Source organism: Chiloscyllium punctatum, chromosome 42 (genome assembly GCF_047496795.1).
Source record: "Chiloscyllium punctatum isolate Juve2018m chromosome 42, sChiPun1.3, whole genome shotgun sequence".
Lineage (NCBI taxonomy): Eukaryota > Metazoa > Chordata > Chondrichthyes > Orectolobiformes > Hemiscylliidae > Chiloscyllium > Chiloscyllium punctatum.
This window is the reverse complement of record NC_092780.1, coordinates 45,150,075-45,164,619: the sequence shown is the minus strand read 5'-3', so window position 1 is coordinate 45,164,619 and position 14,545 is coordinate 45,150,075. Positions and strand designations below refer to the sequence as shown.

The 14,545-nt window shown below is 45.4% G+C and overlaps 1 protein-coding gene across 5 annotated transcripts in view; it reads right to left on the bottom strand.

Moving 5' to 3' along the window:
• Positions 1 to 14,545, bottom strand: part of kansl1b (KAT8 regulatory NSL complex subunit 1b) — a 307,114-nt gene that overhangs the window by 225,424 nt on the left and 67,145 nt on the right. Inside the window, exon 1 of one of the 5 annotated variants that reach the window (XM_072561888.1) lies at positions 2,976 to 3,335. The exons of the other annotated variants lie outside the window; for them this stretch is intronic. The gene's annotated coding sequence lies outside the window, so the exon portion shown is untranslated. Of the gene's footprint in view, positions 1 to 2,975; positions 3,336 to 14,545 lie in introns of those variants that run through there. 5 annotated transcript variants of the gene reach the window in all.

The following is a 14,545-nucleotide window of genomic DNA, read 5'->3' as shown; positions in this document are numbered from 1 at the left end:
ACATCACAAACACATTTGTTCAAAATAACGAGGAACCCAAGGAAGTCAAGCTACAAATAATGTGCTCCAAAACTTTCAACCTGATCATACTGCATATAATGAAAAGTGCTTGAAAGTAAAGCCAAGATCTCAATTCTCCCAAGCAACAGTCTGAAGTCACCCAAAAACAGGAGCAAAACACCAAATTTTCAGCCCGCAGGATACCACAGTCCTGGGCTTTCTGGTTCCAGATTATGGTTAAATCCTGAGCAGTACACATTCTATCAAAGCATCGAACACAAAACACAGAACTCTGGATAAACTAAGCAGCATCAGTGGAAATAACCAATCTAACAGATTGAGTTCAATATGACTCTTCTGAAGTCATTGGATTTAAAATGTCACTGTTTCTCTTCCTACAGATGCCCGAAGTTCCACTGAGTTTCTCCAGCATTGTACCTGTTTCAGACTTCCAATGTCTCCAATATTTTGCTTTTATTTGTAAAAAGCACACAATGACCAGATATGGGGACAAATTATTCAGGAATTCCTTTGTGGGTATACAGCAACAAAGGAAACAAAAAAAAAGTTCACAAAGTCATACCAAGCTGTCATCAGATCACTGAGAACTTACACTTTCAGATCTCTAGGATTTGTCCTCTCAGGAGGGGACAGGAAAATACATCAGACAGAGATGATTCATAAATGGGAGGTGGAAGACACAGATGTAGTAAATAGGAATAGGCTGTTTGAACCTATTCTGTCATTTAAGATCATCACAGTTGATCATGCAACTCAATTCTCCCTTCCCCCTTTCTTCACATTAGCCTTAAGAACATTTGACTCCTTGAAAAAACATTCAATATTTTAATCACAGTCACTTTCTGTGCGAGGAATTCCACAGGCTCCTGCTCTGCTTTTTGTCATTTATGTAAATTATTTAGATGTGAACATAAGCGTGTGGTTAATAAGTTTGCAGATGAAACCAAACCTGGCAATGTAGCAGACAACGAAGAGGGTTATCTCAGAGTACAATGGAACTTGATCAGATGGGCAAATGAGCCAAAGAATGGCAGATGGAATTTCGTTTAGATGAATGTGAGGGGCTGCATTGTTCTAACGTCAATCAGTGCACATTTACTGGAGGGTTGCTGAAAAGAGAGGCCTCGAGGTGCAGGTGTGTAGTTTATTGCAAGTGGAGTTGCAGATAAACAGGGTAGTGAGGGTGCTGTTTGGTTTGCTTGCCTTTATTGATCAACGCATTGAGTTAATGAGTTGGGAGGTCACATTGTTGCGATACAGGACATGCCTGAAACAATTTTCCTGTTCCTTGGATGCTGCTTGACCTGCTGTACTTTTCCAGCAACACATTTTCAGCTCTGATCTCCAGCATCTGCAGTCCTCACTTTCTCCTCCCAAATGATGTTGTCAAACGTGAAAGGGTTCAGAAAAGATTTACAAGGTTGTTGTCAGGGTTGGAGGGCTTGAGCAACAGGGAGATGCTGAATAGACTGGGGCTATTTCTCTTGAGTGGCAGAGATGACCTTATAGAGATTTATAAAATCTCGACCAACATGTATGACGTGAATAGCCAAGGTCTTTTTACCCAGGGCAGACAAATCCAAAACTGGAGAATATGGGTTTAAGAAGAGGGCAAAGTTGTAAAAAGGACCTCAGGGGCAACTTTTTCAGACAGAGGGTGGTGCGTGTATGCAAAAAGCTGCCAGTGAAACTGGTGAAGGAGGGTACAATTACATTTAAAATGCATGTGAATGGATATATGAATAAGGAGGGTTGAAGAGAGATATGGGCCAACTGCTGGCAAACGGGACTAGGTTAATTTCAGATGTCTGATCGGCATGAATGAGTTGGGCAAAGCTGTATATCTCTCAGACTCTGGGTGAGAAAATTTCTTCCATCCTCAGTTCTAAATCGCTGAGCCTACATCTGTAATTTGTGTTCCTGGTCATAGGGTAAACTTGGAAAGTGTTCTCAACCTAATCCTATTAGAATATTATACAACTTTGATCAAAGTCACCCCTGCCTACCAATTTTTCCAAATTCCAATTAATATAGTCCTAACCAATCAAGTCTTGTCACATCAGCGCTGCTGTCCTCGCAGGAACCAGTCTAGTAAACCTTTGTGGCCTTCCATTCTTCTCCATAACAGCCTCACACAAGGACACCAAAACTGCACATTATACTCCAGATGTGGTCCTATCAGGAGCCATGTACAATTGCAACAAGACATCCCGACTGCTTACACTCAAATCCTCTTGCTATAATGGCCAACATGCTATTTGCCTTCTTCACCATGCTTAACTTTTGGCAACTTGTGCAATGATATCAAAGTGTTGTTGCATTGCCCCTTTCCCAATCTACAGCCATTCAGCCAATAATCCTCATTCCTGTTTTTGCTACCAAAGTAGATAACCTTATATTATATTTCATCTGCCTTACATATGACCACAAACTCAACTTGGGTCGTGGGGACTGGGATGGACAGTAGATAGAATCGGAGATCACAAACCTGCCTGAAAGGAGATATGGGGTAGATGCTAGGCAGCTGGATGGGGGGTGGGGGGGGGAGATATTGAGAGAGATTGGAGACTGGGGAAGTGAATATTGGGTGGAGATGGATATGGGAAAAGGGGAGCATGAGGGGGGGCGAGTTAGCCTTGGACGCGGGGGGTCTTTGGTGGACGAGGGGGGAGGGGGGGGGCTCGACCATCACGTGCCCGGGAATCTGGATGATGTAACCGGCTGCAACAATGAGCTGATGGCCGCGGGCTGGGCTCGCCTTCTAGAAGCTTCAGAGCCCGTCGGGCCCCGGCTCCCAGGCGCCGCCACACCAACTGCGCCACGGAGGGCGGGGGAGGGGAGCGGTCCCGGCGCCACCAGGGCCTCCGCGCACAAAGCAGGCGCCACGTGAGGCCCGGGCCCTTGCTCCCCGATCGAACGATCGCCCGCGGCCTCTGATTAAACAAAGCACTCACCGCACGTGAGGGAGCCCGAGCCGGGCCCCGGCCTCGGCCGAAGCAGCCACCGCTTCAGACACACTCCGTCCGTCCGTATGTCCGCCAACACGCACACGGGCAAAGGCGGAGCCCCGCTCCAGCCAACCCTTAGATCGGCTCCACCGGCGGTTACTCCAACTTATCTGCCCGCAAGATAAAAAAACAAAAGGGAAGCGACAGCAGGCGGATTCGACCCGCTAAGTCGGTCAGTCGTTTATTTTTCGGAGCAACAAGAGCGCAGTAAGATGGCGGCCGGGCCTGGCACTGCTGGCTGACAGGGTGCAGCCTTTCCCCCGATAACAATGCAGCGAGAGTCGCGGTGGCGTTGCACTAACTCTGCCCGGCCGCTATGGGGCAGTAGAGTACGCAGGCGCCCAGCCCGCTACCGCACTGCGCCCGTTGGGGCTTGTAGTTCGACAAGCGACAGCGCGCCTTTTCTCCCTCACTACGCAGCCGCAATTCCCTTCCCATCCCGACTCGAAACTACAGTTCCCAGGTGTCTCGGCACTGTCCCGTTCACTAAGCTGCGTCGTCCACCCCCACGGCCGAGCAGGCTGGCCATTGGCTAAGGAGCAGGATGGCGCCATTCTGGTCAGACACTGTTTGCAGGAAATAACATTGCAACAAACTCAGAACACGGAAATGCAGCAGCCGCATGTGAATAACAATCCCAGTGCAACAAAGCTACAGCCTGTGACATAGGCTGTATGCACACGCTCACCGCCCTCCTGATTATTTCAGCCTGCCATCTAATTTGTAAATAAGATCAAGTTACACACGGAGAGCTTGCACAGAAGTGAACACGTAAATCTTCCAATCATGAAGAAACGAGATAGTAAGCCATTCGATCAGAGTCTTGCAGCACGGAGACAAACCTTTCGGACCAACTAGTCCACACCAGCTTTGCTCCCAAACGAAACGAGTCCCACTTGCCTGTGTCCCATATTCCAACCGCCTCCACCAGACCTGGGCAACCTACTGTGGCGTTACTGGCTCACAGCGCCAGGGACCTGAGTTCCATTCCAACCTCCAGTGACTTTCTGTGTGGGCACATTCTCCCCTATCTGTGTGGATTTCCTCTGGTTTCTTCCCACAATTCAAAGATGTGCATGTTCGGAGAATTGGCAATGCTAAGTTGTCCATAGTATTCATGGATGTGCAGTCATTAATTAGGGATAAATGTAGAGTAATAGGGTAGGGTAATGGGTCTGGGTGGGTTACCCTTTGGCGTGTCAGAATGGACGTGTTGGGCTGTTTCCACACTGTTGGGATTCTATGAAACCTTGCCTATTTATCAAACTGATCCCGGAGTCACGAAAATCATTACTGATTAAGGGCTTATGCCTGAAGTGTCAATGCTCCTGCTCCTGGAGATGTTGCCGGACCTGCTGTGCTTTTCCAGCACCACACTTTTCACTTCTGATCTCCAGCGTCTGCAATCCTAACTTTCTCTCAGTCACTTAACATCATGGTTGACTGTGACATTAACTCCACTTTTGTGCCTGCTCTCTACAAGTTGACCCTCTTTTGAATCCAGAATTTATCTCACTCACCCTGGAACATAATCAAGCACAGTCCCTTCCCACTTACATCTGCAATTCTTCTGATGCAGTTCGTGGTCTCCAGCCATCTCCTTTTCGCCATGGATGTGCAATCCAATTACATGTATACTGCCTCCCCCCGATCAGGACGGCCTCAAGGCTCTCCGCCTCTTCCTGAAAATAAGGCCTGAATCGTCTTTATCCACCATCACTCCTCTCCTGGCCAGGTTCATCCTGATTTTGGACAATGACTTCTCATTTAACGCCTCTCACCTTTTCCAGATCAAAGTTGTGGCCAGGGGTACCTCCATAGGCCCCGGTTATGTCTACCACTGTCAGAAATGGGGAACATTTCCTGTTCCTGTCCAACTTGAGTCCATCCTCACAACTATTTCTCTGCTAAATCGATAATGTAATTAGTGTTGTTTCCCTATCTCATTCTGAATTTTAAAAATTATCAATTTTGTTTCCAACTTCCAACCTGCTTTTATCTTCACCTGATCCACCTCTGACTTCTCCCTCACCTTCCCAAACATCCATTTCAGGGAGTAAGTTGGCGACCAATATCAACTCCAAACCCACTGACTCCCACCGTTACCTGGACTATATGACACCTCACTTCCTGTACAGACTCCATTCCAATTTCCCAGATCCTCTATCTCTGTCGCATATGTTCTGATGATGCCAGATTCCACAAGAGGCCTTCACAGATTAGATTCCAGAGTATGGAAACAGGCCATTTGGCCCAACAAGTCCACATTGATCCTCGGAAGAGTAACCCACCCAGACGCTGAACCCTACCCTACACTTACCCCTGACTAATGCACTGAACACTATGGGCAATTTAGCATGACCAATTCACCTGGCCTGCACATCTTTGGATTGTGGGAGGAAATGGGAGCACCCGGTGGATACCCACGCAGACACAAGGACAAAGTGCAAACTTCACACAGACAGTTGCCTGAGGCATGAATTGAACCTGGGTCCCTGCCTCTGTGAGGCAGCAGTGCTAACCACTGAGCCACCATGCCTCCCTCTCCAAAATGCCCACTTCTGTCTCACTGAGGTTAACAGGATCCTTAGCTGTGTCCAACCCATTTCCCACACTTCTGCCCTCACCCTCTCTGTTCCCTCCCAGAACAGTTGCAAGGTTACCCTGGTTCTCACTTCCCTCCCAAACAGTATCAACATCTGAAGGATCATAAGCTGCCATTTCCACCACCTCCACGGGATGCCACCACAAGACATATTTTCTCCCTAGTCAGCCTTCCCCAGGGACCGTTCCCTCCAAGGCACTTTGGACCAATCGTTCTTCTCTCCCAATGCCTCTCCACAATGCACAGAACTTTCCCATGCAATCACAGAAGATGTAACACCTGCCAAGTTATTTCCTCCCTCCTGACAATCAATAGCCCCAGACACACCGAGGAAAAACAGTAATTGACCTGCACTTCACCCAATTTCGACAACTGTTTCGCTGTTCATATTGTGGTTTCCTCTGTACTGGGGAGTAGAAGTGCAGACGAGCCGGCCATTTTGCAGAACACCTGCACACTCTCTATAAAAATGACTCTGAGTTTCTGGTTGCCTACCATTTCAATTTCTGTCTCAGGCTTGCTGCAGTATTCCAGCAAAGTTCAGCGCAATGTCTCATTTACTGTTTGGGGACCTCGCAGCCTTCAGGACTCAATATTTAGTTCAAACATTTTAGCATCTTGAGCATCTTCTTCCACATCTTCCCTTGAATCGCAAGAAACCAAGCCTTGTCATCAGATAGGCTGCTTGAAAAACGAATACATTGTCAGTTACAAATGATCCCCACGAGCAACTACTGATTCTTCCAGATTCATCCCATTCTTTTGTCTACCTAACGGCTGTTCTCTCTCCCTCTTGTCTCCATAATATCAGAGGATATAGGAGCAAAATTAGACCATTCCACCTGTCTGGTTTGACTGACCATTCAATTATGGCTGATATGTTTCACAACCACATTTTCCTGTCTCCATTTCCACTATCGTTAACTCCCCCTTCCTCCCTTCAGCCAACTTCAACCAACTTATACCAATCATTTCCCAGCTACAATCAGTTCTGAAGGAGGATCACTAGGCCCAAAACATTAACTCTGCTTTCTCTCCACAAATACTGCCAGTCTTGTTGTGTTTCTCCAGCAATTTCCATTTTTCTTTCAATAACAGTTTCCTCCACTCAGTGCAGAAGAGTATTTACAAATTAACCCTCAGACAGGAAATGCACCTTCATCTCTAAAATTTATCTTGAAACCCTGCCCATTAGTTTCCAAATGCAAACAATTTCTTGTTAGTGCAGAACATCGACAAGACTAAAAAGAGACTCAGCATTTAAATTCTCTACCAAGCATTCATCAGGACTGGAATGCAAGAAACTAAAATGCAGAAGAAAAAACATCAAATTATATCGGATAGGAATAGGGTGCTGATTGGTTAAATCATGGTTGATACAGAAATGCAGCAGGAAATGTTAACTGAACCCACTCAGCTGATTTAAACCAGACTAGCCTGGAAGAAAATGATGGGTCAGAATGTCGCCATGGGGAATGCAGTGGATATTTCTGTCTCCTTAACAGCTTCCTCATTAGAAAATAAAATGCAATGTATGGTCAAAATCCTTTTACCACAAAGGACAGGGTCCTGTATGAAAAAACATGTTGCAGAAAGCATGTGTCAAAACTGAGCCTGATGGCAAATCTTAAATTGGTTTCTTAGCATAGTGAAAATTACTTATTAAATGCCCTCGGATAGGAGAGTCACATATTGGTCACTTTGTTTTCGGATTTTCAAGCAACAAACAGTTGAAAATGGTCACCACAATGTCTGTTGTGGACAGTCAGAGAACATAGAATACTTTAGCGCAGTATAGGCTATTTGACCCTCGATGTTGCGTCGACCTGTGGAACCAATCTGAAGCATACCTATCCTCCACTATTCCATTATCATCCATATGTTTATCCAATGACCATTTAAATGCCCTTATACTTGGCAAGTCTGCTACTGTTGCAGGCAGTCTGTTCCTCTGAGTAAACAACTACTCTGAGTGAACAAACTACCTCTGACATCTGTCCTATATCGATCAGCCTTCAATTTATCGCTATGTCCCCTCATGCGAGCTATCACCATCTGAGGAAAAAGGCTCTCATTGTCCACCCGATCTAACTCTCTGATTATCTTGTATGTCTCAATTTAGACACTTCTCAACCTTCTTCTCTCCAACAAAAACAGCCTCAAGTCCCTCAGCCTTTCCTCATAAGATCTTCCTCCATACCAGGCAACATCCGAGTATATCCCCTCTGAACCCTTTCCAATGCTTCCACATCCTTCCTGTAATGCAGTAACCAGAACTGTATAATGTGGCCGCTGAGTTTTGTACAGTAGCAACATGACCTTGTGTCTCCAAAACTCAATCCCCCACAATAAGAGCTAACACACCCTGTGCTGCCTTAACAGCCCTCTCAACTTGGGTAGCAACTTTGAGGGATCCACGTACATGGACATCAAGATCTCTCTGCTCATCTATACTACCAAGAATCTTAACATTAGCCAAGTACTCTTTATTCCTGTTGCTCCTTCCAAAGTGAATCACCTCACACTTTTCTGCATTAAACTCCATTTGCCACCTCTCATCCCAGCTCTGCAGCTTATCTCTGTCCCTCTGTAACCTACAACATGCTTCGTCACTATCCACAAATCCACCGACCTTAGTGTCATCCGCAAACTTACTAACCCATCCTTCTATGCCCTCTCCTAGGTCACTGAAAAAAAATGTTAAACAGCACTGGCCCAAAAACAGATCCTTGCAGGACACCACTTGTAGCTGAACTCCAGGATGAACATTTCCCATTAACCACCATGCTATATTTTCTTTCAGCTAGCCAGTTTCTGATCTAAACTTCAAAATCACCTTCAATCCCATGCCTCCGTATTTTGTGCAATAGCCTACCGTGAGGAACCTTATCAAACACCTTACTAAAATCCGTATACACAACAACTGCTTTACCTTCATCCACCTGTTTGGTGACCATCTCAAAGAACTCAATAAGGTTTGTCAGGCACAACCTACCCTTCACAAAACTGTGTTGACCATCCCTAATCAACTTATTTCTCTCTCCATTCCTATCTCTTACAAACGTTTCCAACACTTTAGCCACAACCGAAGTAAGGCTTACTGGTTTATAATTACCAGGGTTGTCTCTACTCCCCTTCTTTAAATGCTAACAACAATTGCTATGCTCCAATCTTCTGGCACTATTCCTGTGGACAATGACAACATAAAGGTGAAAACCAAAGGCTCTGCAATCTCCTCCTTGGCGTCCCAGAAAATCCTCAGATAAATCCCATCCGGCCAAGGGGACTTAACTGTTTTTACACCTCCTGGAATTGCTAACACCTCTTCCTATGAATGTCAATCCCATCTAATCTCGCAAGTTTGTATCTCAGTGTTCTCCTCGACAACATCGTCTTTTCCAGTGTGAATATTGACAAAAAATTTTCATTTCGCGCTACCTCCATTTCCTTGGATTCCGCATAACTTCCCACTGCGATCCTTGAATCGCCCTAACCTTTCTCTCATCATTCTTTTGTTCCTGATATACCTATAGAAAGATTTAGGCTTTTCCTTGATCCTATCTGCCAATGACTTCTCATGTCCCCACCTGGTTCTTCATAGCTCTCTCTTTAGGCCTTTCCTAGCTAACTTATAACTCTCAAGCGCCTCAACTGAGCCTTCACATCTCATCTGAACAGAAGTCTTCTTCTTGTCAAGAGATTCAATTTCTTTAGTAATCCACGGTTTTCTTACTCGACTACTTCCTCCCTGCCTGACATGTACATACGTATCAAGGACACACAGTAGCTGTTCCTTGAATAAGCTCCAAATTTCAATTGTGTCCGTCCTCGACAGTTTCCTTTCCCATCCTACGCAGCCGAAAACTTGCCTAATCGCATCATAATTGCCTTTCCCCCAGCAATAACTCTTGCCCTGCGTTATATACGTATCCCTTTCAATTGCTAAAGTAAAAATAACCAAACTGTGGTCACTATCGCCAAAGTGCTCACCTACCTCCAAATCTAACAATTGGCCAGATTCATTACCCAGTACCAAATCGCCCCCTGTTGGCTTGTCGACGTTGTGTGTCAGGAAACCATCTGCACACATTGCACAAAAACTAACCCATCCGAAGTACTTGAACTATAGTATTTCCAAATAATATTTGGGACGTTAAAGTCCCTTATAACAATTACCCTGTTACTTCAGAATTATCTTTGTTGTCATTTCTTCTACATACCTGGAACTATTCAGAGGCCGATAGAAAACTCCCAACAGAGTGACCTCTTCTTTCCTGATTCTCATCTCAGCCTATACTACCTCAGTACATGAGTCCACAAAATCCTTTCTGATACCATAATACTGTCCTTGACTAACAATGCCACACCTCCTCCCTTTCACCATCTTCTCTGTTCTTACTGACATATCTAAATTCCTGCAACAACCAACACTGTCCCTGCTCTCTCTCCGAAAAGGCCACAACATCGAAGTTGAAAGAAGTTTGATCATGTAGCACGTACAATGAACAAATTCCAACACATATTAAATAAAGATTACAGTTGAAAGTAGTAGATAAACTATTGTCAGATTGCTCAGCAATCACGTCTAGAAAAGGAACTTTCTGATTTTTCCATCACTTTTTGGGACATACAGCCAATAAACTTGGCATCATATGAGCATTAATTTGCATTATTCATTGTGTGAAAGAGCTAACTTCACCTGTTATTCAAACTTCAACAAACTGTCACCTTTCAGGTCAATTGAAATTGATTGGTCATATTTCAGAACCAAAAATGCAGCCTTAGGCCCTTTCATACAATTCCATGAAATGTATGCAGCAAGAGGCTAGTCCTGTCACATCCTATCTCAACTTCAAATTCACGTGTTGAGCAGGTGACTACAACTCTATTCAGAAGATTGCTAAGAAGTCTGATCAAGCAGCACAAGGATTGCACGAATTCCAACACATGCATCAAATGTAAGATTGCAGCTGGCAGTAGTCAAAAAGCAACTAGCAGATTTCTGAACAATCACATCCAGAGTTTGATTTTTCCATTTCAATAGTAAAGTTAAGCACAGGATGATGCTTATTAAACTGTGTGTAGAAATTCATTGGTGCAGTTGTGAATTCACATATTGTCTGTGTGTGAACTTTATATTTGACGCATGCATTGAACAGACTGGTGGTGATCCCATGAAAGACATGCTTTTCACAGTAACAAAGATATTAGGAAGGGAAACAAATCAGCACTGACTTCTTATTCTGTCTCAATTGTTGTTGCCCTTCTCAGTTTGGTCCTTACATCCCCGTCCTGATGGGTGCAAGCTTTGCCCTTCCGAGTCTCCTTTCACCAATGTTAAAATTCTGGACTCCCCCACCACAGAAACATCCTCGCAGCAAGTATCATTCCCCCAAATTCCCCCAATATCTTACATGATTCAATAAAATCACTTCTCATTCTTCAAAAATTCACTGAGTACAGGCCCAATCTGGTTAATCTTTCCTCATGACACAACTGCTTCAACTCAGAAATTAGCTGAACAGATATGTTTCCATCTGTCTCCACTAATGAGGGTACAAATAACATTCCAGAAGCAGTGATAGATCAGGAATTGGAAGTGTGGGAGGTGGTCAGGAAAATCAGAATCATCAGAGAAGTGGTACTGAGTAAACAGTTGGAGCCAGGCTTACAAGTGGCTGGTACTGCAGGACCTTTTCCTAAATTCTTAAAAGAACCGGTTCATGACACAGTGAGTGCATTGGTTTTAATTTTCCAAACCTTCCTTGCTACAGATATGGTTCCATTCTTGTCAATGTCAGCAAATGTAATGCCTTTATTCAAAACAGGAGAGAGACCAAAAACAGGAAACTGCAGGCCAGTTAGCTTTACATCTGTCACAGGGAAAATACATGGAATATTGAACGATACAGCACAGAAATAGGCCCTTTGGCCCACCATCTCTCTGCTGACAATGAGAATATTCTAAACTAATCCCATCTGTTTGCATGTGGTCTGTAACCCTGTATTCTCTGCCTGTTCATATATCTGTCAAAATGCCTCTTCAACTTTGCTGTCACACCTGCTTCTACCATCTCCCCTAGCAGTGCTTACCAGGCACCTTTGTGTAAAAAAGCTTTCCCTTGCACATCTCCATGAAACTTTCCCACTCTCACCTTAAAACTATGTCTCTAAGTATTGCATTTGCATTCTGGGAACGAGGCACATTATCCACTGTATCCATGCCTCATAATTTTATATATATCTATCAGGTTGGCCCTCAGCCTCCGATGCCCTAGTGAAAACAATCCATGTTTGTCAGCATGCCTGTTATTTTTTCCCTCGTTTCTGACAGCAACCTGGGAGAGAACTCATCTGAACCTCAGGAATTGTTGAATTTCAACCCCAGTAAAGCCTCCAATACCTCATTTTTGATAAATCTGGTCAAATTCCGTACTTGCATTCTCCTTCTTCCAAGTTAAAGCAAATGTGAAGTACTTATTTAGCATTCTACCAATGTCCTTCAGCATAGAACAGAGAACATTACAGTGCAGTACAGGCCCTTCAGCCCTCAATGTTGCACTGCCCTGTCATACTAATCTGAAGCCCATCCCACCTACACTATTCCATGTACGCCCATATGCCTGTCCAATGACGACTTAAATGCACTTAAACTTGGCGAATCTACTACCGTTGTAGGCAAAGCATTCCATACCCTTACTACTCTCTGAGTAAAGAAACTACCTCTCACATTTGTCTTATACCGATTTCCCCTCACTTTAAAGTTGTACCCCTCGTGATTGCCATTCCCATACTTGGAAAAAGGCTCTCCCTGGCCACCCTATCTAACCCTCTGATTATCTTGTATGTCTCTATTAAGTCACCTGTCAACCTTCTTCTCTCTAACGAGAATAGCTTCAAGGCCCTCAGCCTTTCCTCATAACACATCCCTTCCACACCAGGCAACATCCTAGTAAATCTCCTCTGCACCCTTTCCAAAGCTTCCACATCCTTCTTATAATGCGGTGACCAGAACTGTACACAATACTCCAAGTGTGGCCGTACCATAGCTTTGTACATCTGCAGCATAACCTCCTGGCTCTGGAACTCAATCCCTCTATTAATAAAGGCCAAAACACTATATGCCTTCTTAACAACCCTGTCAATCTGGGTGGCAACTTTCAGGGATCTGTGTACATGGACACTGAGATCTCTGCTCATCTGCACTCCCAAAAATCTTACCATTAGCCCAGTACTTTGCGTACCGATTACACCAGCCAAAGTGTATCACCTCACACTTGTCCACATTAAATTCCATTTGCCACCTCTCAGCCCAGCTCTGCATCCTATCTATGTCTCTCTCTGCAACCTACTACATCCTTCGTCACTATCCACAACTCCACCGACCTTACTGTCGTCCACAAACGTACTAACCCACCCTTGTAAGCCCTCATCCAGGTCATTTATAAAAATGACGAATGGCAGTGGACCCAACACCGACCCTTGCGGTACGCCGTTCGTAACTGGACACCAAGATGAACATGGTAAAAACAATGACTGCAGATGCTGAAAATCAAATACTGGATTAGTGGTGCTGGAAGAGCACAGCAGTTCAGGCAGCATCCAACGAGCAGCGAAATCAACGTTTCGGGCAAAAGCCCTTCATCAGGAATAAAGGCAGTGAGCCTGCAGCATGGAGAGATAAGCTAGAGGAGGGTGGGGGTGGGGAGAGAGTAGCATAGAGTACAATGGGTGAGTGGGGGAGGAGATGAAGGTGATAGGTCAAGGAGGAGAGGGTGGAGTGGATAGGTGGAAAAGAAGATAGGCAGGTCGGACAAGTCAAGGAGGCAGTAACTGAGCTGGAAGTTTGAAACTAGGATGAGGTGGGGGAAGGGGAAATGAGGAAGCTGTTGAAGTCCACATTGATGCCCTGGGGTTGAAGTGTTCCGAGGCGGAAGATGAGGCGTTCTTCCTCCAGGCGTCTGGTGGTGAGGGAGCGGCGAAGGAGGCCCAGGACCTCCATGTCCTCGGCAGAGTGGGAGGGGGAGTTAAAATGTTGGGCCACGGGGCGGTTTGGTTGATTGGTACGGGTGTCTCGGAGATGTTCCCTAAAGCGCTCTGCTAGGAGGCGCCCAGTCTCCCTAGCAGAGCGCGTTAGGGAACATCTCCGAGACACCCGTACCAATCAACCAAACCGCCCCGTGGCCCAACATTTCAACTCCCCCTCCCACTCTGCCGAGGACATGGAGGTCCTGGGCCTCCTTCACCGCCGCTCCCTCACCACCAGACGCCTGGAGGAAGAACGCCTCATCTTCCGCCTCGGAACACTTCAACCCCAGGGCATCAATGTGGACTTCAACAGCTTCCTCATTTCCCCTTCCCCCACCTCATCCTAGTTTCAAACTTCCAGCTCAGTTACTGCCTCCTTGACTTGTCCGACCTGCCTATCTTCTTTTCCACCTATCCACTCCACCCTCTCCTCCTTGACCTATCACCTTCATCTCCTCCCCCACTCACCCATTGTACTCTATGCTACTCTCTCCCCACCCCCACCCTCCTCTAGCTTATCTCTCCATGCTGCAGGCTCACTGCCTTTATTCCTGATGAAGGGCTTTTGCCCGAAACGTTGATTTCGCTGCTCGTTGGATGCTGCCTGAACTGCTGTGCTCTTCCAGCACCACTAATCCAGTACCAAGATGAACATGTTCCATCAACTACAACCCTCTGTTTTCTTTCAGCAAGCCAACTACTGATCCAAACTGCTGTCTCCCACAATCCCATTCCTCCGTATTTTGTATAATAGCCTACTGTGGGGAACCTTATCGAATGCCTTGTTGAAATCCATACACACCACATCAACCGGTTTACACTCATCTACCTGTTTAGTCACTTTGTCAAAAAAGTCAATAAGATTCATTAGGCACAACCTATC